The sequence below is a fragment of the Carassius gibelio genome, chromosome B18 (assembly GCF_023724105.1).
Source record: "Carassius gibelio isolate Cgi1373 ecotype wild population from Czech Republic chromosome B18, carGib1.2-hapl.c, whole genome shotgun sequence".
Taxonomy (NCBI): Eukaryota; Metazoa; Chordata; class Actinopteri; order Cypriniformes; family Cyprinidae; genus Carassius; species Carassius gibelio.
Window position 1 is genome coordinate 16,656,343 of NC_068413.1, and position 18,940 is coordinate 16,675,282.

Genomic DNA, 18,940 nt, shown 5'->3' on the forward strand with positions numbered 1-18,940 from the left:
TTAAGTCCTTGTGACGCAACGGTAGCGCGTCTGACTCCAGATCAGAAGGTTGCGTGTTCAAATCACGTTGGGGTCAAGCCATCTCTTCTTTACATTAAAAGTATGAAGTCCAACGTCAAGTGTTTTCATCCAGCTTTGTTTTCATAATTATTGAAGCTTGTAAAAAAGAAGCCTCTAACATGACAAACACTCCTTCCACTCTGTAAAGTGATATATTTGGATCTTGACCCATTGGCTTTTTTTAACTGCCAATACGAAGTCTAAAGGAAATTCGAAAATATTTGATCTGAATTTAAAATCACACTCCTTCGAGCCGGAATTGAACCAGCGACCTAAGGATACCCAACAACTCATCTACAGTCCTCCGCTCTACCAGCTGAGCTATCGAAGGACGGAAAAAGCGTAAGGCACAAAAAGTTTCCAAGAAAATCAGACATCCGTACCTCTCGAGGTTATTGAGAAAAATAGGCTCCATTTTTGTGGTGAATGCGTCAACGGCCATGCAAAGGAAGCAATAACCTGTTTTTTAAGACCTCGTGGCGCAACGGTAGCGCGTCTGACTCCAGATCAGAAGGTTGCGTGTTCAAATCACGTCGGGGTCAAGCCGTCTCTTCTTTAAATTAAAAGTATGAAGTCCAACGTCAAGTGTTTTCATAATTATTGAAGCTTGTAAAAAAGAAGCCTCTAATATGACAAACGCTCTTTCCACTCTGTAAGGTGATATATTTGGATCTTGACCCATTGGCTTTTTTAACTGCCAATATGAGGTCTATAGGAAATGTGAAAATATTTGCTCTGAATTTAAAATCATACTCCTTGGAGGCGCAATCGAACCAGCGACCTAAGGATTCCCAACAACTCATCTACAGTCCTCCGCTCTACCAGCTGAGCTATCGAAGGATGTAACGCATAAGGCACCAGAAGGTGTCAAGAAATTCAGACATCCTTACCTCTCGAGGTTATTGGGAAAAATAGGCTCATTTTTGTGGTGAATGCATCAACGACCATGCAAAGAAAGCAATAACCTGTTTTTTAAGACCTCGTGGCGCAATGGTAGCGCGTCTGACTCCAGATCAGAAGGTTGCGTGTTCAAATCACGTCGGGGTCAAGCCATCTCTTCTTTACATTAAAAGTATGAAGTCCAACGTCAAGCGTTTTCATCCAGCTTCGTTTTCATAATTATTGAAGCTTGTAAAAAAGAAGCCTCTAATATGACAAACACTACTTCCACTCTGTAAAGTTATATATTTGGATCTTGACCCATTGGCTTTTTTGAACTGCCAATACGAAGTCTAAAGGAAATGTGAAAATATTTGATCTGAATTTAAAATCACACTCCTTCGAGCCGGAATTGAACCAGCGACCTAAGGATACCCAACAACTCATCTGCAGTCTTTCGCTCTACCAGCTGAGCTATCGAAGGATGGAAAATTGTAAGGCACGAAAAGTTTCCAAGAAAATCAGACATCCGTACCTCTTGAGGTTATTGGGAAAAGTAGGCTCCTTATTGGGGTGAATGCATCAACGGCCATGCAAAGGAAGCAATAATATGTTTTTTAAGACCTCGTGGCGCAACGGTAGCGCGTCTGACTCCAGATCAGAAGGTTGCGTGTTCAAATCACGTCGGGGTCAAGCCGTCTCTTCTTTACATTAAACGTATGAAGTCCAACGTCAAGTGTTTTCATAATTATTGAAGCGTGTAAAAAAGAAGCCTCTAATATGACAAACGCTCTTTCCACTCTGTAAGGTGATATATTTGGATCTTGACCCATTGGCTTTTTTAACTGCCAATACGAGGTCTATAGGAAATGTGAAAATATTTGCTCTGAATTTAAAATCACACTCCTTGGAGCCGCAATCGAACCAGCGACCTAAGGATACCCAACAACTCATCTACAGTCCTCCGCTCTTCCAGCTGAGCTATCGAAGGATGTAACGCATTAGGCACCAGAAGGTGTCAAGAAATTCAGACATCCGTACCTCTCGAGGTTATTGGGAAAAATAGGCTCCTTTTTGTGGTGAATGCGTCAACGGCCATGGAAAGGAAGCAATAACCTGTTTTTTAAGACTTCGTGGCGCAATGGTAGCGCGTCTGACTCCAGATCAGAAGGTTGCGTGTTCAAATCACGTCGGGGTCAAGCCATCTCTTCTTTACATTAAAAGTATGAAGTCCAACGTCAAGTGTTTTCATCCAGCTTTGTTTTCATAATTATTGAAGCTTGTAAAAAAGAAGCCTCTAATATGACAAACACTCCTTCCACTCTGTAAAGTGATATATTTGGATCTTGACCCATTGGCTTTTTTTATCTGCCAATACGAAGTCTAAAGGAAATGTGAAAATATTTGATCTGAATTTAAAATCACACTCCTTCGAGCCGGAATTGAACCAGCGACCTAAGGATACCCAACAACTCATCTACAGTCCTCCGCTCTACCAGCTGAGCTATCGAAGGATGTAACGCATAAGGCACCAGAAGGTGTCAAGAAATTCAGACATCCGTACTTCTCGAGGTTATTGGGAAAAATAGGCTCCTTTTTGTGGTGAATGCGTCAACGACCATGCAAAGGAAGCAATAACCTGTTTTTTAAGACCTCGTGGCGCAATGGTAGCGCGTCTGGCTCCAGATCAGAAGGTTGCGTGTTCAAATCACGTCGGGGTCAAGCCGTCTCTTCTTTACATTAAAAGTATGAAGTCCAACGTCAAGTGTTTTCATCCAGCTTTGTTTTCATAATTATTGAAGCTTGTAAAAAAGAAGCCTCTAATATGACAAACACTCCTTCCACTCTGTAAAGTGATATATTTGGATCTTGACCCATTGGCTTTTTTTAACTGCCAATATGAAGTCTAAAGGAAATGTGAAAATATTTGATCTGAATTTAAAATCACACTCCTTCGAGCCGGAATTGAACCAGCGACCTAAGGATACCCAACAACTCATCTACAGTCCTCCGCTCTACCAGCTGAGCTATCGAAGGATGGAAAAAGCGTAAGGCACGAAAAGTTTCCAAGAAAATCAGACATCCGTACCTCTCGAGGTTATTGAGAAAAATAGGCTCCATTTTTGTGGTGAATGCGTCAACGGCCATGCAAAGGAAGCAATAACCTGTTTTTTAAGACCTCGTGGCGCAACGGTAGCGCGTCTGACTCCAGATCAGAAGGTTGCGTGTTCAAATCACGTCGGGGTCAAGCCGTCTCTTCTTTACATTAAAAGTATGAAGTCCAACGTCAAGTGTTTTCATCCAGCTTTGTTTTCATAATTATTGAAGCTTGTAAAAAAGAAGCCTCTAATATGACAAACACTCCTTCCACTCTGTAAAGTGATATATTTGGATCTTGACCCATTGGCTTTTTTTAACTGCCAATACGAAGTCTAAAGGAAATGTGAAAATATTTGATCTGAATTCAAAATCACACTCCTTCGAGCCGGAATTGAACCAGCGATCTAAGGATACCCAACAACTCATCTACAGTCCTCCGCTCTACCAGCTGAGCTATCGAAGGATGGAAAAAGCGTAAGGCACGAAAAGTTTCCAAGAAAATCAGACATCCGTACCTCTTGAGGTTATTGGGAAAAGTAGGCTCCTTATTGGGGTGAATGCATCAACGGCCATGCAAAGGAAGCAATAATATGTTTTTTAAGACCTCGTGGCGCAACGGTAGCGCGTCTGACTCCAGATCAGAAGGTTGCGTGTTCAAATCACGTCGGGGTCAAGCCGTCTCTTCTTTACATTAAACGTATGAAGTCCAACGTCAAGTGTTTTCATAATTATTGAAGCGTGTAAAAAAGAAGCCTCTAATATGACAAACGCTCTTTCCACTCTGTAAGGTGATATATTTGGATCTTGACCCATTGGCTTTTTTAACTGCCAATATGAGGTCTATAGGAAATGTGAAAATATTTGCTCTGAATTTAAAATCATACTCCTTGGAGGCGCAATCGAACCAGCGACCTAAGGATTCCCAACAACTCATCTACAGTCCTCCGCTCTACCAGCTGAGCTATCGAAGGATGTAACGCATAAGGCACCAGAAGGTGTCAAGAAATTCAGACATCCTTACCTCTCGAGGTTATTGGGAAAAATAGGCTCATTTTTGTGGTGAATGCATCAACGACCATGCAAAGAAAGCAATAACCTGTTTTTTAAGACCTCGTGGCGCAATGGTAGCGCGTCTGACTCCAGATCAGAAGGTTGCGTGTTCAAATCACGTCGGGGTCAAGCCATCTCTTCTTTACATTAAAAGTATGAAGTCCAACGTCAAGCGTTTTCATCCAGCTTCGTTTTCATAATTATTGAAGCTTGTAAAAAAGAAGCCTCTAATATGACAAACACTACTTCCACTCTGTAAAGTTATATATTTGGATCTTGACCCATTGGCTTTTTTGAACTGCCAATACGAAGTCTAAAGGAAATGTGAAAATATTTGATCTGAATTTAAAATCACACTCCTTCGAGCCGGAATTGAACCAGCGACCTAAGGATACCCAACAACTCATCTGCAGTCTTTCGCTCTACCAGCTGAGCTATCGAAGGATGGAAAATTGTAAGGCACGAAAAGTTTCCAAGAAAATCAGACATCCGTACCTCTTGAGGTTATTGGGAAAAGTAGGCTCCTTATTGGGGTGAATGCATCAACGGCCATGCAAAGGAAGCAATAATATGTTTTTTAAGACCTCGTGGCGCAACGGTAGCGCGTCTGACTCCAGATCAGAAGGTTGCGTGTTCAAATCACGTCGGGGTCAAGCCGTCTCTTCTTTACATTAAACGTATGAAGTCCAACGTCAAGTGTTTTCATAATTATTGAAGCGTGTAAAAAAGAAGCCTCTAATATGACAAACGCTCTTTCCACTCTGTAAGGTGATATATTTGGATCTTGACCCATTGGCTTTTTTAACTGCCAATACGAGGTCTATAGGAAATGTGAAAATATTTGCTCTGAATTTAAAATCACACTCCTTGGAGCCGCAATCGAACCAGCGACCTAAGGATACCCAACAACTCATCTACAGTCCTCCGCTCTTCCAGCTGAGCTATCGAAGGATGTAACGCATTAGGCACCAGAAGGTGTCAAGAAATTCAGACATCCGTACCTCTCGAGGTTATTGGGAAAAATAGGCTCCTTTTTGTGGTGAATGCGTCAACGGCCATGGAAAGGAAGCAATAACCTGTTTTTTAAGACTTCGTGGCGCAATGGTAGCGCGTCTGACTCCAGATCAGAAGGTTGCGTGTTCAAATCACGTCGGGGTCAAGCCATCTCTTCTTTACATTAAAAGTATGAAGTCCAACGTCAAGTGTTTTCATCCAGCTTTGTTTTCATAATTATTGAAGCTTGTAAAAAAGAAGCCTCTAATATGACAAACACTCCTTCCACTCTGTAAAGTGATATATTTGGATCTTGACCCATTGGCTTTTTTTATCTGCCAATACGAAGTCTAAAGGAAATGTGAAAATATTTGATCTGAATTTAAAATCACACTCCTTCGAGCCGGAATTGAACCAGCGACCTAAGGATACCCAACAACTCATCTACAGTCCTCCGCTCTACCAGCTGAGCTATCGAAGGATGTAACGCATAAGGCACCAGAAGGTGTCAAGAAATTCAGACATCCGTACTTCTCGAGGTTATTGGGAAAAATAGGCTCCTTTTTGTGGTGAATGCGTCAACGACCATGCAAAGGAAGCAATAACCTGTTTTTTAAGACCTCGTGGCGCAATGGTAGCGCGTCTGGCTCCAGATCAGAAGGTTGCGTGTTCAAATCACGTCGGGGTCAAGCCGTCTCTTCTTTACATTAAAAGTATGAAGTCCAACGTCAAGTGTTTTCATCCAGCTTTGTTTTCATAATTATTGAAGCTTGTAAAAAAGAAGCCTCTAATATGACAAACACTCCTTCCACTCTGTAAAGTGATATATTTGGATCTTGACCCATTGGCTTTTTTTAACTGCCAATATGAAGTCTAAAGGAAATGTGAAAATATTTGATCTGAATTTAAAATCACACTCCTTCGAGCCGGAATTGAACCAGCGACCTAAGGATACCCAACAACTCATCTACAGTCCTCCGCTCTACCAGCTGAGCTATCGAAGGATGGAAAAAGCGTAAGGCACGAAAAGTTTCCAAGAAAATCAGACATCCGTACCTCTCAAGGTTATTGAGAAAAATAGGCTCCATTTTTGTGGTGAATGCGTTAACGGCCATGCAAAGGAAGCAATAACCTGTTTTTTAAGACCTCGTGGCGCAACGGTAGCGCGTCTGACTCCAGATCAGAAGGTTGCGTGTTCAAATCACGTCGGGGTCAAGCCGTCTCTTCTTTACATTAAAAGTATGAAGTCCAACGTCAAGTGTTTTCATCCAGCTTTGTTTTCATAATTATTGAAGCTTGTAAAAAAGAAGCCTCTAATATGACAAACACTCCTTCCACTCTGTAAAGTGATATATTTGGATCTTGACCCATTGGCTTTTTTTAACTGCCAATACGAAGTCTAAAGGAAATGTGAAAATATTTGATCTGAATTCAAAATCACACTCCTTCGAGCCGGAATTGAACCAGTGATCTAAGGATACCCAACAACTCATCTACAGTCCTCCGCTCTACCAGCTGAGCTATCGAAGGATGGAAAAAGCGTAAGGCACGAAAAGTTTCCAAGAAAATCAGACATCCGTACCTCTTGAGGTTATTGGGAAAAGTAGGCTCCTTATTGGGGTGAATGCATCAACGGCCATGCAAAGGAAGCAATAATATGTTTTTTAAGACCTCGTGGCGCAACGGTAGCGCGTCTGACTCCAGATCAGAAGGTTGCGTGTTCAAATCACGTCGGGGTCAAGCCGTCTCTTCTTTACATTAAACGTATGAAGTCCAACGTCAAGTGTTTTCATAATTATTGAAGCGTGTAAAAAAGAAGCCTCTAATATGACAAACGCTCTTTCCACTCTGTAAGGTGATATATTTGGATCTTGACCCATTGGCTTTTTTATCTGCCAATACGAAGTCTAAAGGAAATGTGAAAATATTTGATCTGAATTTAAAATCACACTCCTTCGAGCCGGAATTGAACCAGCGACCTAAGGATACCCAACAACTCATCTACAGTCCTCCGCTCTACCAGCTGAGCTATCGAAGGATGTAACGCATAAGGCACCAGAAGGTGTCAAGAAATTCAGACATCCGTACTTCTCGAGGTTATTGGGAAAAATAGGCTCCTTTTTGTGGTGAATGCGTCAACGACCATGCAAAGGAAGCAATAACCTGTTTTTTAAGACCTCGTGGCGCAATGGTAGCGCGTCTGGCTCCAGATCAGAAGGTTGCGTGTTCAAATCACGTCGGGGTCAAGCCGTCTCTTCTTTACATTAAAAGTATGAAGTCCAACGTCAAGTGTTTTCATCCAGCTTTGTTTTCATAATTATTGAAGCTTGTAAAAAAGAAGCCTCTAATATGACAAACACTCCTTCCACTCTGTAAAGTGATATATTTGGATCTTGACCCATTGGCTTTTTTTAACTGCCAATATGAAGTCTAAAGGAAATGTGAAAATATTTGATCTGAATTTAAAATCACACTCCTTCGAGCCGGAATTGAACCAGCGACCTAAGGATACCCAACAACTCATCTACAGTCCTCCGCTCTACCAGCTGAGCTATCGAAGGATGGAAAAAGCGTAAGGCACGAAAAGTTTCCAAGAAAATCAGACATCCGTACCTCTCGAGGTTATTGAGAAAAATAGGCTCCATTTTTGTGGTGAATGCGTCAACGGCCATGCAAAGGAAGCAATAACCTGTTTTTTAAGACCTCGTGGCGCAACGGTAGCGCGTCTGACTCCAGATCAGAAGGTTGCGTGTTCAAATCACGTCGGGGTCAAGCCGTCTCTTCTTTACATTAAAAGTATGAAGTCCAACGTCAAGTGTTTTCATCCAGCTTTGTTTTCATAATTATTGAAGCTTGTAAAAAAGAAGCCTCTAATATGACAAACACTCCTTCCACTCTGTAAAGTGATATATTTGGATCTTGACCCATTGGCTTTTTTTAACTGCCAATACGAAGTCTAAAGGAAATGTGAAAATATTTGATCTGAATTCAAAATCACACTCCTTCGAGCCGGAATTGAACCAGCGATCTAAGGATACCCAACAACTCATCTACAGTCCTCCGCTCTACCAGCTGAGCTATCGAAGGATGGAAAAAGCGTAAGGCACGAAAAGTTTCCAAGAAAATCAGACATCCGTACCTCTTGAGGTTATTGGGAAAAGTAGGCTCCTTATTGGGGTGAATGCATCAACGGCCATGCAAAGGAAGCAATAATATGTTTTTTAAGACCTCGTGGCGCAACGGTAGCGCGTCTGACTCCAGATCAGAAGGTTGCGTGTTCAAATCACGTCGGGGTCAAGCCGTCTCTTCTTTACATTAAACGTATGAAGTCCAACGTCAAGTGTTTTCATAATTATTGAAGCGTGTAAAAAAGAAGCCTCTAATATGACAAACGCTCTTTCCACTCTGTAAGGTGATATATTTGGATCTTGACCCATTGGCTTTTTTATCTGCCAATACGAAGTCTAAAGGAAATGTGAAAATATTTGATCTGAATTTAAAATCACACTCCTTCGAGCCGGAATTGAACCAGCGACCTAAGGATACCCAACAACTCATCTACAGTCCTCCGCTCTACCAGCTGAGCTATCGAAGGATGTAACGCATAAGGCACCAGAAGGTGTCAAGAAATTCAGACATCCGTACTTCTCGAGGTTATTGGGAAAAATAGGCTCCTTTTTGTGGTGAATGCGTCAACGACCATGCAAAGGAAGCAATAACCTGTTTTTTAAGACCTCGTGGCGCAATGGTAGCGCGTCTGGCTCCAGATCAGAAGGTTGCGTGTTCAAATCACGTCGGGGTCAAGCCGTCTCTTCTTTACATTAAAAGTATGAAGTCCAACGTCAAGTGTTTTCATAATTATTGAAGCGTGTAAAAAAGAAGCCTCTAATATGACAAACGCTCCTTCCACTCTGTAAGGTGATATATTTGGATCTTGACCCATTGGTTTTTTTAACTGCCAATACGAGGTCTAAAGGAAATGTGAAAATATTTGCTCTGAATTTAAAATCACACTCCTTGGAGCCGCAATCGAACCAGCGACCTAAGGATACCCAACAACTCATCTTCAGTCCTTCGCTCTACCAGCTGAGCTATAGAAGGATGGAAAAATCGTAAGGCACGAAAAGTTTCCAAGAAAATCAGACATCCGTACCTCTTGAGGTTATTGGGAAAAGTAGGCTCCTTATTGGGGTGAATACATCAACGGCCAGGCAAAGGAAGCAATAACCTGCTTTTTAAGTCCTTGTGACGCAACGGTAGCGCGTCTGACTCCAGATCAGAAGGTTGCGTGTTCAAATCACGTCGGGGTCAAGCCGTCTCTTCTTTACATTAAAAGTATGAAGTCCAACGTCAAGTGTTTTCATCCAGCTTTGTTTTCATAATTATTGAAGCTTGTAAAAAAGAAGCCTCTAATATGACAAACACTCCTTCCACTCTGTAAAGTGATATATTTGGATCTTGACCCATTGGATTTTTTTAACTGCCAATACGAAGTCTAAAGGAAATGTGAAAATATTTGATCTGAATTTAAAATCACACTCCTTCGAGCCGGAAATGAACCAGTGACATAAGGATACCCAACAACTCATCTACAGTCCTCCGCTCTACCAGCTGAGCTATCGAAGGATGGAAAAAGTGTAATGCACGAAAAGTTTCCAAGAAAATCAGACATCCGTACCTCTCGAGGTTATTGAGAAAAATAGGCTCCTTTTTGTGGTGAATGCATCAACGGCCATGCAAAGGAAGCAATAACCTGTTTTTTAAGACCTCGTGGCGCAACGGTAGCGCGTCTGACTCCAGATCAGAAGATTTCGTGTTCAAATCACGTCGGGTTCAACCCATCTCTTCTTTACATTAAACGTATGAAGTCCAACGTCAAGTGTTTTCATAAATATTGAAGCGTGTAAAAAAGAAGCCTCTAATATGACAAACGCTCTTTCCACTCTGTAAGGTAATATATTTGGATCTTGACCCATTGGCTTTTTTAACTGCCAATACGAGGTCTAAAGGAAATGTGAAAATATTTGCTCTGAATTTAAAATCACACCCCTTGGAGCCGCAATCGAACCAGCGACCTAAGGAAACCCAACAACTCATCTACAGTCCTCCGCTCTACCAGCTAAGCTATCGAAGGATGTAACGCATAAGGCACCAGAAGGTGTCAAGAAATTCAGACATCCGTACCTCTCGAGGTTATTGGGAAAAATAGGCTCCTTTTTCTGGTGAATTCGTCAACGGCAATGCAAAGGAAGCAATAACCTGTTTTTTAAGACCTCGTGGCGCAACGGTAGCGCGTCTGACTCCAGATCAGAAGGTTGCGTGTTCAAATCACGTCGGGGTCAACCCATCTCTTCTTTACATTAAACGTATGAAGTCCAACGTCAAGTGTTTTCATAAATATTGAAGCGTGTAAAAAAGAAGCCTCTAATATGACAAACGCTCTTTCCACTCTGTAAGGTGATATATTTGGATCTTGACCCATTGGCTTTTTTTAACTGCCAATACGAAGTCTAAAGGAAATGTGAAAATATTTGATCTGAATTTAAAATCACACTCCTTCGAGCCGGAATTGAACCAGCGACCTAAGGATACCCAACAACTCATCTACAGTCCTCCGCTCTACCAGCTGAGCTATCGAAGGATAGAAAAAGCGTAAGGCACGAAAAGTTTCCAAGAAAATCAGACATCCGTACCTCTCGAGGTTATTGGGAAAAATAGGCTCCTTTTTGTGGTGAATGCGTCAACGACCATGCAAAGGAAGCAATAACCTGTTTTTTAAGACCTCGTGGCGCAATGGTAGCGCGTCTGACTCCAGATCAGAAGGTTGCGTGTTCAAATCACGTCGGGGTCAAGCCATCTCTTCTTTACATTAAAAGTATGAAGTCCAACGTCAAGCGTTTTCATCCAGCTTCGTTTTCATAATTATTGAAGCTGTAAAAAAGAAGCCTCTAATATGACAAACACTACTTCCACTCTGTAAAATGATATATACTTGGATCTTGACCCATTGGCTTTTTTTAACTGCCAATACGAAGTCTAAAGGAAATGTGAAAATATTTGATCTGAATTTAAAATCACACTCCTTCGAGCCGGAATTGAACCAGCAACCTAAGGATACCCAACAACTCATCTACAGTCCTTCGCTCTACCAGCTGAGCTATCGAAGGATGGAAAATTGCAAGGCACGAAAAGTTTCCAAGAAAATCAGACATCCGTACCTCTTGAGGTTATTGGGAAAAGTAGGCTCCTTATTGGGGTGAATGCATCAACGGCCATGCAAAGGAAGCAATAACCTGCTTTTTAAGTCCTTGTGACGCAACGGTAGCGCGTCTGACTCCAGATCAGAAGGTTGCGTGTTCAAATCACGTTGGGGTCAAGCCATCTCTTCTTTACATTAAAAGTATGAAGTCCAACGTCAAGTGTTTTCATCCAGCTTTGTTTTCATAATTATTGAAGCTTGTAAAAAAGAAGCCTCTAATATGACAAACACTCCTTCCACTCTGTAAAGTGATATATTTGGATCTTGACCCATTGGCTTTTTTTAACTGCCAATACGAAGTCTAAAGGAAATGTGAAAATATTTGATCTGAATTTAAAATCACACTCCTTCGAGCCGGAATTGAACCAGCGAACTAAGGATACCCAACAACTCATCTACAGTCCTCCGCTCTACCAGCTGAGCTATCGAAGGATGGAAAAAGCGTAAGGCACGAAAAGTTTCCAAGAAAATCAGACATCCGTACCTCTCGAGGTTATTGAGAAAAATAGGCTCCATTTTTGTGGTTAATGCGTCAACGGCCATCCAAAGGAAGCAATAACCTGTTTTTTAAGACCTCGTGGCGCAGCGGTAGCGCGTCTGACTCCAGATCAGAAGGTTGCGTGTTCAAATCACGTCGGGGTCAAGCCGTCTCTTCTTTACATTAAAAGTATGAAGTCCAACGTCAAGTGTTTTCATCCAGCTTTGTTTTCATAATTATTGAAGCTTGTAAAAAAGAAGCCTCTAATATGACAAACACTCCTTCCACTCTGTAAAGTGATATATTTGGATCTTGACCCATTGGCTTTTTTTAACTGCCAATACGAAGTCTAAAGGAAATGTGAAAATATTTGATCTGAATTTAAAATCACACTCCTTCGAGCCGGAATTGAACCAGCGACCTAAGGATACCCAACAACTCATCTACAGTCCTCCACTCTACCAGCTGAGCTATCGAAGGATGGAAAAAGCATAAGGCACGAAAAGTTTCCAAGAAAATCAGACATCCGTACCTCTCGAGGTTATTGAGAAAAATAGGCTCCTTTTTGTGGTGAATGCGTCAACGGCCATGCAAAGGAAGCAATAACCTGTTTTTTAAGACCTCGTGGCGCAACGGTAGCGCGTCTGACTCCAGATCAGAAGGTTGCGTGTTCAAATCACGTCGGGGTCAAGCCATCTATTCTTTACATTAAAAGTATGAAGTCCAACGTCAAGTGTTTTCATAATTATTGAAGCGTGTAAAAAAGAAGCCTCTAATATGACAAACGCTCCTTCCACTCTGTAAGGTGATATATTTGGATCTTGACCCATTGTTTTTTTTAACTGCCAATACGAGGTCTAAAGGAAATGTGAAAATATTTGCTCTGAATTTAAAATCACACACTTTGGAGCCGCAATCGAACCAGCGACCTAAGGATACCCAACAACTCATCTTCAGTCCTTCGCTCTACCAGCTGAGCTATAGAAGGATGGAAAAATCGTAAGGCACGAAAAGTTTCCAAGAAAATCAGACATCCGTACCTCTTGAGGTTATTGGGAAAAGTAGGCTCCTTATTGGGGTGAATGCATCAACGGCCAGGCAAAGGAAGCAATAACCTGCTTTTTAAGTCCTTGTGACGCAACGGTAGCGCGTCTGACTCCAGATCAGAAGGTTGCGTGTTCAAATCACGTCGGGGTCAAGCCGTCTCTTCTTTACATTAAAAGTATGAAGTCCAACGTCAAGTGTTTTCATAATTATTGAAGCGTGTAAAAAAGAAGCCTCTAATATGACAAACGCTCCTTCCACTCTGTAAGGTGATATATTTGGATCTTGACCCATTGGCTTTTTTAACTGCCAATACGAGGTCTAAAGGAAATGTGAAAATATTTGCTCTGAATTTAAAATCACACTCCTTGGAGCCGCAATCGAACCAGCGACCTAAGGATACCCAACAACTCATCTTCAGTCCTTCGCTCTACCAGCTGAGCTATAGAAGGATGGAAAAATCGTAAGGCACTAAAAGTTTCCAAGAAAATCAGACATCCGTACCTCTTGAGGTTATTGGGAAAGTAGGCTCCTTATTGGGGTGAATGCATCAACGGCCATGCAAAGGAAGCAATAACCTGTTTTTTAAGACCTCGTGGCGCAACGGTAACGCGTCTGACTCCAGATCAGAAGGTTGCGTGTTCAAATCACGTCGGGGTCAAGCCATCTATTCTTTACATTAAAAGTATGAAGTCCAACGTCAAGTGTTTTCATAATTATTGAAGCGTGTAAAAAAGAAGCCTCTAATATGACAAACGCTCCTTCCACTCTGTAAGGTGATATATTTGGATCTTGACCCATTGTTTTTTTTAACTGCCAATACGAGGTCTAAAGGAAATGTGAAAATATTTGCTCTGAATTTAAAATCACACACTTTGGAGCCGCAATCGAACCAGCGACCTAAGGATACCCAACAACTCATCTTCAGTCCTTCGCTCTACCAGCTGAGCTATAGAAGGATGGAAAAATCGTAAGGCACGAAAAGTTTCCAAGAAAATCAGACATCCGTACCTCTTGAGGTTATTGGGAAAAGTAGGCTCCTTATTGGGGTGAATGCATCAACGGCCAGGCAAAGGAAGCAATAACCTGCTTTTTAAGTCCTTGTGACGCAACGGTAGCGCGTCTGACTCCAGATCAGAAGGTTGCGTGTTCAAATCACGTCGGGGTCAAGCCGTCTCTTCTTTACATTAAAAGTATGAAGTCCAACGTCAAGTGTTTTCATAATTATTGAAGCGTGTAAAAAAGAAGCCTCTAATATGACAAACGCTCCTTCCACTCTGTAAGGTGATATATTTGGATCTTGACCCATTGGTTTTTTTAACTGCCAATACGAGGTCTAAAGGAAATGTGAAAATATTTGCTCTGAATTTAAAATCACACTCCTTGGAGCCGCAATCGAACCAGCGACCTAAGGATACCCAACAACTCATCTTCAGTCCTTCGCTCTACCAGCTGAGCTATAGAAGGATGGAAAAATCGTAAGGCACGAAAAGTTTCCAAGAAAATCAGACATCCGTACCTCTTGAGGTTATTGGGAAAAGTAGGCTCCTTATTGGGGTGAATGCATCAACGGCCAGGCAAAGGAAGCAATAACCTGCTTTTTAAGTCCTTGTGACGCAACGGTAGCGCGTCTGACTCCAGATCAGAAGGTTGCGTGTTCAAATCACGTCGGGGTCAAGCCGTCTCTTCTTTACATTAAAAGTATGAAGTCCAACGTCAAGTGTTTTCATCCAGCTTTGTTTTCATAATTATTGAAGCTTGTAAAAAAGAAGCCTCTAATATGACAAACACTCCTTCCACTCTGTAAAGTGATATATTTGGATCTTGACCCATTGGATTTTTTTAACTGCCAATACGAAGTCTAAAGGAAATGTGAAAATATTTGATCTGAATTTAAAATCACACTCCTTCGAGCCGGAATTGAACCAGTGACATAAGGATACCCAACAACTCATCTACAGTCCTCCGCTCTACCAGCTGAGCTATCGAAGGATGGAAAAAGTGTAATGCACGAAAAGTTTCCAAGAAAATCAGACATCCGTACCTCTCGAGGTTATTGAGAAAAATAGGCTCCTTTTTGTGGTGAATGCATCAACGGCCATGCAAAGGAAGCAATAACCTGTTTTTTAAGACCTCGTGGCGCAACGGTAGCGCGTCTGACTCCAGATCAGAAGATTTCGTGTTCAAATCACGTCGGGTTCAACCCATCTCTTCTTTATATTAAAAGTATGAAGTCCAACGTCAAGTGTTTTCATAAATATTGAAGCGTGTAAAAAAGAAGCCTCTAATATGACAAACGCTCTTTCCACTCTGTAAGGTGATATATTTGGATCTTGACCCATTGGCTTTTTTAACTGCCAATACGAGGTCTAAAGGAAATGTGAAAATATTTGCTCTGAATTTAAAATCAGACTCATTCGAGCCGGAATTGAACCAGCGACGTAAGGATACCCAACAACTCATCTACAGTCCTCTGCTCTACCAGCTGAGCTATCGAAGGATGTAACGCATAAGGCACCAGAAGGTGTCAAGAAATTCAGACATACGTACCTCTCGAGGTTATTGGAAAAAGTAGGCTCCTTATTGGGGTGAATGCATCAACGGCCATGCAAAGGAAGCAATAACCTGCTTTTTAAGACCTTGTGACGCAACGGTAGCGCGTCTGACTCCAGATCAGAAGGTTGCGTGTTCAAATCACGTCGGGGTCAAGCCGTCTCTTCTTTACATTAAACGTATGAAGTCCAACGTCAAGTGTTTTCATAATTATTGAAGCGTGTAAAAAAGAAGCCTCTAATATGACAAACGCTCCTTCCACTCTGTAAGGTGATATATTTGGATCTTGACCCATTGGCTTTTTTAACTGCCAATACGAGGTCTAAAGGAAATGTGAAAATATTTGCTCTGAATTTAAAATCACACTCCTTGGAGCCGCAATCGAACCAGCGACCTAAGGATACCCAAAAACTCATCTTCAGTCCTTCGCTCTACCAGCTGAGCTATAGAAGGATGGAAAAAGCGTAAGGCACGAAAAGTTTCCAAGAAAATCAGACATCCGTACCTCTCGAGGTTATTGGGAAAAATAGGCTCCTTTTTGTGGTGAATGCGTCAACGACCATGCAAAGGAAGCAATAACCTGTTTTTTAAGACCTCGTGGCGCAATGGTAGCGCGTCTGACTCCAGATCAGAAGGTTGCGCGTTCAAATCACGTCGGGGTCAAGCCATCTCTTCTTTACATTAAAAGTATGAAGTCCAACGTCAAGTGTTTTCATCCAGCTTTGTTTTCATAATTATTGAAGCTTGTAAAAAAGAAGCATCTAATATGACAAACACTCCTTCCACTCTGTAAAGTGATATATTTGGATCTTGACCCATTGGCTTTTTTTAACTGCCAATACGAAGTCTAAAGGAAATGTGAAAATATTTGATCTGAATTTAAAATCACACTCCTTCGAGCCGGAATTGAACCAGCGAACTAAGGATACCCAACAACTCATCTACAGTCCTCCGCTCTACCAGCTGAGCTATCGAAGGATGGAAAAAGCATAAGGCACGAAAAGTTTCCAAGAAATTCAGACATCCGTACCTCTTGAGGTTATTGGGAAAAGTAGGCTCCTTATTGGGGTGAATGCATCAACGGTCAGGCAAAGGAAGCAATAACCTGCTTTTTAAGTCCTTGTGAAGCAACGGTAGCGCGTCTGACTCCAGATCAGAAGGTTGCGTGTTCAAATCACGTTGGGGTCAAGCCATCTCTTCTTTACATTAAAAGTATGAAGTCCAACGTCAAGTGTTTTCATCCAGCTTTGTTTTCATAATTATTGAAGCTTGTAAAAAAGAAGCCTCTAATATGACAAACACTCCTTCCACTCTGTAAAGTGATATATTTGGATCTTGACCCATTGGCTTTTTTTAACTGCCAATACGAAGTCTAAAGGAAATGTGAAAATATTTGATCTGAATTTAAAATCACACTCCTTCAAGCCGGAATTGAACCAGCGACCTAAGGATACCCAACAACTCATCTACAGTCCTCCGCTCTACCAGCTGAGCTATCGAAGGATGGAAAAAGCGTGAGGCACGAAAAGTTTCCAAGAAAATCAGACATCCGTACCTCTCGAGGTTATTGAGAAAAATAGGCTCCATTTTTGTGGTGAATGCGTCAACGGCCATGCAAAGGAAGCAATAACCTGTTTTTTAAGACCTCGTGGCGCAACGGTAGCGCGTCTGACTCCAGATCAGAAGGTTGCGTGTTCAAATCACGTCGGGGTCAAGCCGTCTCTTCTTTACAATAAAAGTATGAAGTCCAACGTCAATTGTTTTCATAATTATTGAAGCGTGTAAAAAAGAAGCCTCTAATATGACAAACGCTCCTTCCACTCTGTAAGGTGATATATTTGGATCTTGACCCATTGGCTTTTTTAACTGCCAATACGAGGTCTAAAGGAAATGTGAAAATATTTGCTCTGAATTTAAAATCACACTCCTTGGAGCCGCAATCGAACCAGCGACCTAGGGATACCCAACAACTCATCTTCAGTCCTTCGCTCTACCAGCTGAGCTATAGAAGGATGGAAAAATTGTAAGGCACGAAAAGTTTCCAAGAAAATCAGACATCCGTACCTCTTGAGGTTATTGGGAAAAGTAGGCTCCTTATTGGGGTCAATGCATCAACGGCCATGCAAAGGAAGCAATAACCTGTTTTTTAAGACCTCGTGGCGCAACGGTAGCGCGTCTGACTCCAGATCAGAAGGTTGCGTGTTCAAATCATGTCGGGGTCAAGCCATCTCTTCTTTACATTAAAAGTATGAAGTCCAACGTCAAGTGTTTTCATCCAGCTTTGTTTTCATAATTATTGAAGCTTGTAAAAAAGAAGCCTCTAATATGACAAACACTCCTTCCACTCTGTAAAGTGATATATTTGGATCTTGACCCATTGGCTTTTTTTAACTGCCAATATGAAGTCTAAAGGAAATGTGAAAATATTTGATCTGAATTTAAAATCACACTCCTTCGAGCCGGAATTGAACCAGCGACCTAAGGATACCCAACAACTCATCTACAGTCCTCCGCTCTACCAGCTGAGCTATCGAAGGATGGAAAAAGCGTAAGCCACGAAAAGTTTCCAAGAAAATCAGACATCCGTACCTCTCGAGGTTATTGAGAACAATAGGCTCCATTTTTGTGGTGAATGCGTCAACGGCCATGCAAAGGAAGCAATAACCTGTTTTTTAAGACCTCGTGGCGCAACGGTAGCGCGTCTGACTCCAGATCAGAAGGTTGCGTGTTCAAATCACGTCGGGGTCAAGCCGTCTCTTCTTTACATTAAAAGTATGAAGTCCAACGTTAAGTGTTTTCATAATTATTGAAGCGTGTAAAAAAGAAGCCTCTAATATGACAAACGCTCCTTCCACTCTGTAAGGTGATATATTTGGATCTTGACCCATTGGTTTTTTTAACTGCCAATACGAGGTCTAAAGGAAATGTGAAAATATTTGCTCTGAATTTAAAATCACACTCCTTGGAGCCGCAATCGAACCAGCGACCTAAGGATACCCAACAACTCATCTTCAGTCCTTCGCTCTACCAGCTGAGCTATAGAAGGATGGAAAAATCGTAAGGCACGAAAAGTTTCCAAGAAAATCAGACATCCGTACCTCTTGAGGTTATTGGGAAAAGTAGGCTCCTTATTGGGGTGAATGCATCAACGGCCAGGCAAAGGAAGCAATAACCTGCTTTTTAAGTCCTTGTGACGCAACGGTAGCGCGTCTGACTCCAGATCAGAAGGTTGCGTGTTCAAATCACGTTGGGGTCAAGCCGTCTCTTCTTTACATTAAAAGTATGAAGTCCAACGTCAAGTGTTTTCATCCAGCTTTGTTTTCATAATTATTGAAGCTTGTAAAAAAGAAGCCTCTAACATGACAAACACTCCTTCCACTCTGTAAAGTGATATATTTGGATCTTGACCCATTGGCTTTTTTTAACTGCCAATACGAAGTCTAAAGGAAATTCGAAAATATTTGATCTGAATTTAAAACCACACTCCTTCGAGCCGGAATTGAACCAGCGACCTAAGGATACCC

General features: G+C 41.7%; 42 non-coding genes across 42 annotated transcripts; 27 read left to right on the forward strand and 15 right to left on the reverse strand.

Annotated features, from left to right (window-relative positions):
- Nucleotides 1–304: 304 nt before the first annotated feature.
- trnay-gua (transfer RNA tyrosine (anticodon GUA)) lies at nt 305–391 on the reverse strand. Its single transcript is given in 2 exon segments — nt 305–340; nt 355–391. It is a non-coding gene; the product is annotated as a tRNA-Tyr (tRNA).
- A 139-nt stretch (nt 392–530) lies between these two features.
- trnaw-cca (transfer RNA tryptophan (anticodon CCA)) lies at nt 531–602 on the forward strand. The gene has a single exon. It is a non-coding gene; the product is annotated as a tRNA-Trp (tRNA).
- A 434-nt stretch (nt 603–1,036) lies between these two features.
- On the forward strand, nt 1,037–1,108 carry trnaw-cca (transfer RNA tryptophan (anticodon CCA)). Its single transcript has one exon. It is a non-coding gene; the product is annotated as a tRNA-Trp (tRNA).
- Nucleotides 1,109–1,336: 228 nt separating this feature from the next.
- Nucleotides 1,337–1,423, reverse strand: trnac-gca (transfer RNA cysteine (anticodon GCA)). Its single transcript is given in 2 exon segments — nt 1,337–1,372; nt 1,387–1,423. It is a non-coding gene; the product is annotated as a tRNA-Cys (tRNA).
- Nucleotides 1,424–1,560: 137 nt separating this feature from the next.
- trnaw-cca (transfer RNA tryptophan (anticodon CCA)) lies at nt 1,561–1,632 on the forward strand. The gene has a single exon. It is a non-coding gene; the product is annotated as a tRNA-Trp (tRNA).
- A 434-nt stretch (nt 1,633–2,066) lies between these two features.
- Nucleotides 2,067–2,138, forward strand: trnaw-cca (transfer RNA tryptophan (anticodon CCA)). The gene has a single exon. It is a non-coding gene; the product is annotated as a tRNA-Trp (tRNA).
- Nucleotides 2,139–2,366: 228 nt separating this feature from the next.
- Nucleotides 2,367–2,453, reverse strand: trnay-gua (transfer RNA tyrosine (anticodon GUA)). The gene is given in 2 exon segments: nt 2,367–2,402; nt 2,417–2,453. It is a non-coding gene; the product is annotated as a tRNA-Tyr (tRNA).
- Nucleotides 2,454–2,589: 136 nt separating this feature from the next.
- On the forward strand, nt 2,590–2,661 carry trnaw-cca (transfer RNA tryptophan (anticodon CCA)). The gene has a single exon. It is a non-coding gene; the product is annotated as a tRNA-Trp (tRNA).
- A 228-nt stretch (nt 2,662–2,889) lies between these two features.
- trnay-gua (transfer RNA tyrosine (anticodon GUA)) lies at nt 2,890–2,976 on the reverse strand. The gene is given in 2 exon segments: nt 2,890–2,925; nt 2,940–2,976. It is a non-coding gene; the product is annotated as a tRNA-Tyr (tRNA).
- A 139-nt stretch (nt 2,977–3,115) lies between these two features.
- trnaw-cca (transfer RNA tryptophan (anticodon CCA)) lies at nt 3,116–3,187 on the forward strand. Its single transcript has one exon. It is a non-coding gene; the product is annotated as a tRNA-Trp (tRNA).
- A 453-nt stretch (nt 3,188–3,640) lies between these two features.
- Nucleotides 3,641–3,712, forward strand: trnaw-cca (transfer RNA tryptophan (anticodon CCA)). The gene has a single exon. It is a non-coding gene; the product is annotated as a tRNA-Trp (tRNA).
- A 434-nt stretch (nt 3,713–4,146) lies between these two features.
- Nucleotides 4,147–4,218, forward strand: trnaw-cca (transfer RNA tryptophan (anticodon CCA)). Its single transcript has one exon. It is a non-coding gene; the product is annotated as a tRNA-Trp (tRNA).
- Nucleotides 4,219–4,446: 228 nt separating this feature from the next.
- On the reverse strand, nt 4,447–4,533 carry trnac-gca (transfer RNA cysteine (anticodon GCA)). The gene is given in 2 exon segments: nt 4,447–4,482; nt 4,497–4,533. It is a non-coding gene; the product is annotated as a tRNA-Cys (tRNA).
- A 137-nt stretch (nt 4,534–4,670) lies between these two features.
- trnaw-cca (transfer RNA tryptophan (anticodon CCA)) lies at nt 4,671–4,742 on the forward strand. The gene has a single exon. It is a non-coding gene; the product is annotated as a tRNA-Trp (tRNA).
- Nucleotides 4,743–5,176: 434 nt separating this feature from the next.
- Nucleotides 5,177–5,248, forward strand: trnaw-cca (transfer RNA tryptophan (anticodon CCA)). The gene has a single exon. It is a non-coding gene; the product is annotated as a tRNA-Trp (tRNA).
- A 228-nt stretch (nt 5,249–5,476) lies between these two features.
- trnay-gua (transfer RNA tyrosine (anticodon GUA)) lies at nt 5,477–5,563 on the reverse strand. Its single transcript is given in 2 exon segments — nt 5,477–5,512; nt 5,527–5,563. It is a non-coding gene; the product is annotated as a tRNA-Tyr (tRNA).
- Nucleotides 5,564–5,699: 136 nt separating this feature from the next.
- Nucleotides 5,700–5,771, forward strand: trnaw-cca (transfer RNA tryptophan (anticodon CCA)). The gene has a single exon. It is a non-coding gene; the product is annotated as a tRNA-Trp (tRNA).
- Nucleotides 5,772–5,999: 228 nt separating this feature from the next.
- trnay-gua (transfer RNA tyrosine (anticodon GUA)) lies at nt 6,000–6,086 on the reverse strand. Its single transcript is given in 2 exon segments — nt 6,000–6,035; nt 6,050–6,086. It is a non-coding gene; the product is annotated as a tRNA-Tyr (tRNA).
- A 139-nt stretch (nt 6,087–6,225) lies between these two features.
- trnaw-cca (transfer RNA tryptophan (anticodon CCA)) lies at nt 6,226–6,297 on the forward strand. Its single transcript has one exon. It is a non-coding gene; the product is annotated as a tRNA-Trp (tRNA).
- A 453-nt stretch (nt 6,298–6,750) lies between these two features.
- On the forward strand, nt 6,751–6,822 carry trnaw-cca (transfer RNA tryptophan (anticodon CCA)). Its single transcript has one exon. It is a non-coding gene; the product is annotated as a tRNA-Trp (tRNA).
- A 211-nt stretch (nt 6,823–7,033) lies between these two features.
- Nucleotides 7,034–7,120, reverse strand: trnay-gua (transfer RNA tyrosine (anticodon GUA)). The gene is given in 2 exon segments: nt 7,034–7,069; nt 7,084–7,120. It is a non-coding gene; the product is annotated as a tRNA-Tyr (tRNA).
- Nucleotides 7,121–7,256: 136 nt separating this feature from the next.
- Nucleotides 7,257–7,328, forward strand: trnaw-cca (transfer RNA tryptophan (anticodon CCA)). Its single transcript has one exon. It is a non-coding gene; the product is annotated as a tRNA-Trp (tRNA).
- Nucleotides 7,329–7,556: 228 nt separating this feature from the next.
- On the reverse strand, nt 7,557–7,643 carry trnay-gua (transfer RNA tyrosine (anticodon GUA)). The gene is given in 2 exon segments: nt 7,557–7,592; nt 7,607–7,643. It is a non-coding gene; the product is annotated as a tRNA-Tyr (tRNA).
- Nucleotides 7,644–7,782: 139 nt separating this feature from the next.
- trnaw-cca (transfer RNA tryptophan (anticodon CCA)) lies at nt 7,783–7,854 on the forward strand. Its single transcript has one exon. It is a non-coding gene; the product is annotated as a tRNA-Trp (tRNA).
- A 453-nt stretch (nt 7,855–8,307) lies between these two features.
- trnaw-cca (transfer RNA tryptophan (anticodon CCA)) lies at nt 8,308–8,379 on the forward strand. Its single transcript has one exon. It is a non-coding gene; the product is annotated as a tRNA-Trp (tRNA).
- A 211-nt stretch (nt 8,380–8,590) lies between these two features.
- On the reverse strand, nt 8,591–8,677 carry trnay-gua (transfer RNA tyrosine (anticodon GUA)). The gene is given in 2 exon segments: nt 8,591–8,626; nt 8,641–8,677. It is a non-coding gene; the product is annotated as a tRNA-Tyr (tRNA).
- A 136-nt stretch (nt 8,678–8,813) lies between these two features.
- trnaw-cca (transfer RNA tryptophan (anticodon CCA)) lies at nt 8,814–8,885 on the forward strand. Its single transcript has one exon. It is a non-coding gene; the product is annotated as a tRNA-Trp (tRNA).
- A 1,467-nt stretch (nt 8,886–10,352) lies between these two features.
- trnaw-cca (transfer RNA tryptophan (anticodon CCA)) lies at nt 10,353–10,424 on the forward strand. The gene has a single exon. It is a non-coding gene; the product is annotated as a tRNA-Trp (tRNA).
- Nucleotides 10,425–10,636: 212 nt separating this feature from the next.
- trnay-gua (transfer RNA tyrosine (anticodon GUA)) lies at nt 10,637–10,723 on the reverse strand. Its single transcript is given in 2 exon segments — nt 10,637–10,672; nt 10,687–10,723. It is a non-coding gene; the product is annotated as a tRNA-Tyr (tRNA).
- Nucleotides 10,724–10,861: 138 nt separating this feature from the next.
- On the forward strand, nt 10,862–10,933 carry trnaw-cca (transfer RNA tryptophan (anticodon CCA)). The gene has a single exon. It is a non-coding gene; the product is annotated as a tRNA-Trp (tRNA).
- Nucleotides 10,934–11,162: 229 nt separating this feature from the next.
- On the reverse strand, nt 11,163–11,249 carry trnay-gua (transfer RNA tyrosine (anticodon GUA)). The gene is given in 2 exon segments: nt 11,163–11,198; nt 11,213–11,249. It is a non-coding gene; the product is annotated as a tRNA-Tyr (tRNA).
- Nucleotides 11,250–11,912: 663 nt separating this feature from the next.
- On the forward strand, nt 11,913–11,984 carry trnaw-cca (transfer RNA tryptophan (anticodon CCA)). The gene has a single exon. It is a non-coding gene; the product is annotated as a tRNA-Trp (tRNA).
- A 228-nt stretch (nt 11,985–12,212) lies between these two features.
- trnay-gua (transfer RNA tyrosine (anticodon GUA)) lies at nt 12,213–12,299 on the reverse strand. Its single transcript is given in 2 exon segments — nt 12,213–12,248; nt 12,263–12,299. It is a non-coding gene; the product is annotated as a tRNA-Tyr (tRNA).
- A 138-nt stretch (nt 12,300–12,437) lies between these two features.
- Nucleotides 12,438–12,509, forward strand: trnaw-cca (transfer RNA tryptophan (anticodon CCA)). Its single transcript has one exon. It is a non-coding gene; the product is annotated as a tRNA-Trp (tRNA).
- Nucleotides 12,510–13,452: 943 nt separating this feature from the next.
- On the forward strand, nt 13,453–13,524 carry trnaw-cca (transfer RNA tryptophan (anticodon CCA)). The gene has a single exon. It is a non-coding gene; the product is annotated as a tRNA-Trp (tRNA).
- A 1,975-nt stretch (nt 13,525–15,499) lies between these two features.
- On the forward strand, nt 15,500–15,571 carry trnaw-cca (transfer RNA tryptophan (anticodon CCA)). The gene has a single exon. It is a non-coding gene; the product is annotated as a tRNA-Trp (tRNA).
- Nucleotides 15,572–16,007: 436 nt separating this feature from the next.
- On the forward strand, nt 16,008–16,079 carry trnaw-cca (transfer RNA tryptophan (anticodon CCA)). The gene has a single exon. It is a non-coding gene; the product is annotated as a tRNA-Trp (tRNA).
- A 753-nt stretch (nt 16,080–16,832) lies between these two features.
- On the reverse strand, nt 16,833–16,919 carry trnay-gua (transfer RNA tyrosine (anticodon GUA)). The gene is given in 2 exon segments: nt 16,833–16,868; nt 16,883–16,919. It is a non-coding gene; the product is annotated as a tRNA-Tyr (tRNA).
- Nucleotides 16,920–17,058: 139 nt separating this feature from the next.
- trnaw-cca (transfer RNA tryptophan (anticodon CCA)) lies at nt 17,059–17,130 on the forward strand. Its single transcript has one exon. It is a non-coding gene; the product is annotated as a tRNA-Trp (tRNA).
- Nucleotides 17,131–17,566: 436 nt separating this feature from the next.
- On the forward strand, nt 17,567–17,638 carry trnaw-cca (transfer RNA tryptophan (anticodon CCA)). Its single transcript has one exon. It is a non-coding gene; the product is annotated as a tRNA-Trp (tRNA).
- A 228-nt stretch (nt 17,639–17,866) lies between these two features.
- Nucleotides 17,867–17,953, reverse strand: trnay-gua (transfer RNA tyrosine (anticodon GUA)). Its single transcript is given in 2 exon segments — nt 17,867–17,902; nt 17,917–17,953. It is a non-coding gene; the product is annotated as a tRNA-Tyr (tRNA).
- A 139-nt stretch (nt 17,954–18,092) lies between these two features.
- Nucleotides 18,093–18,164, forward strand: trnaw-cca (transfer RNA tryptophan (anticodon CCA)). Its single transcript has one exon. It is a non-coding gene; the product is annotated as a tRNA-Trp (tRNA).
- The last annotated feature ends 776 nt before the right edge of the window (nt 18,165–18,940 follow it).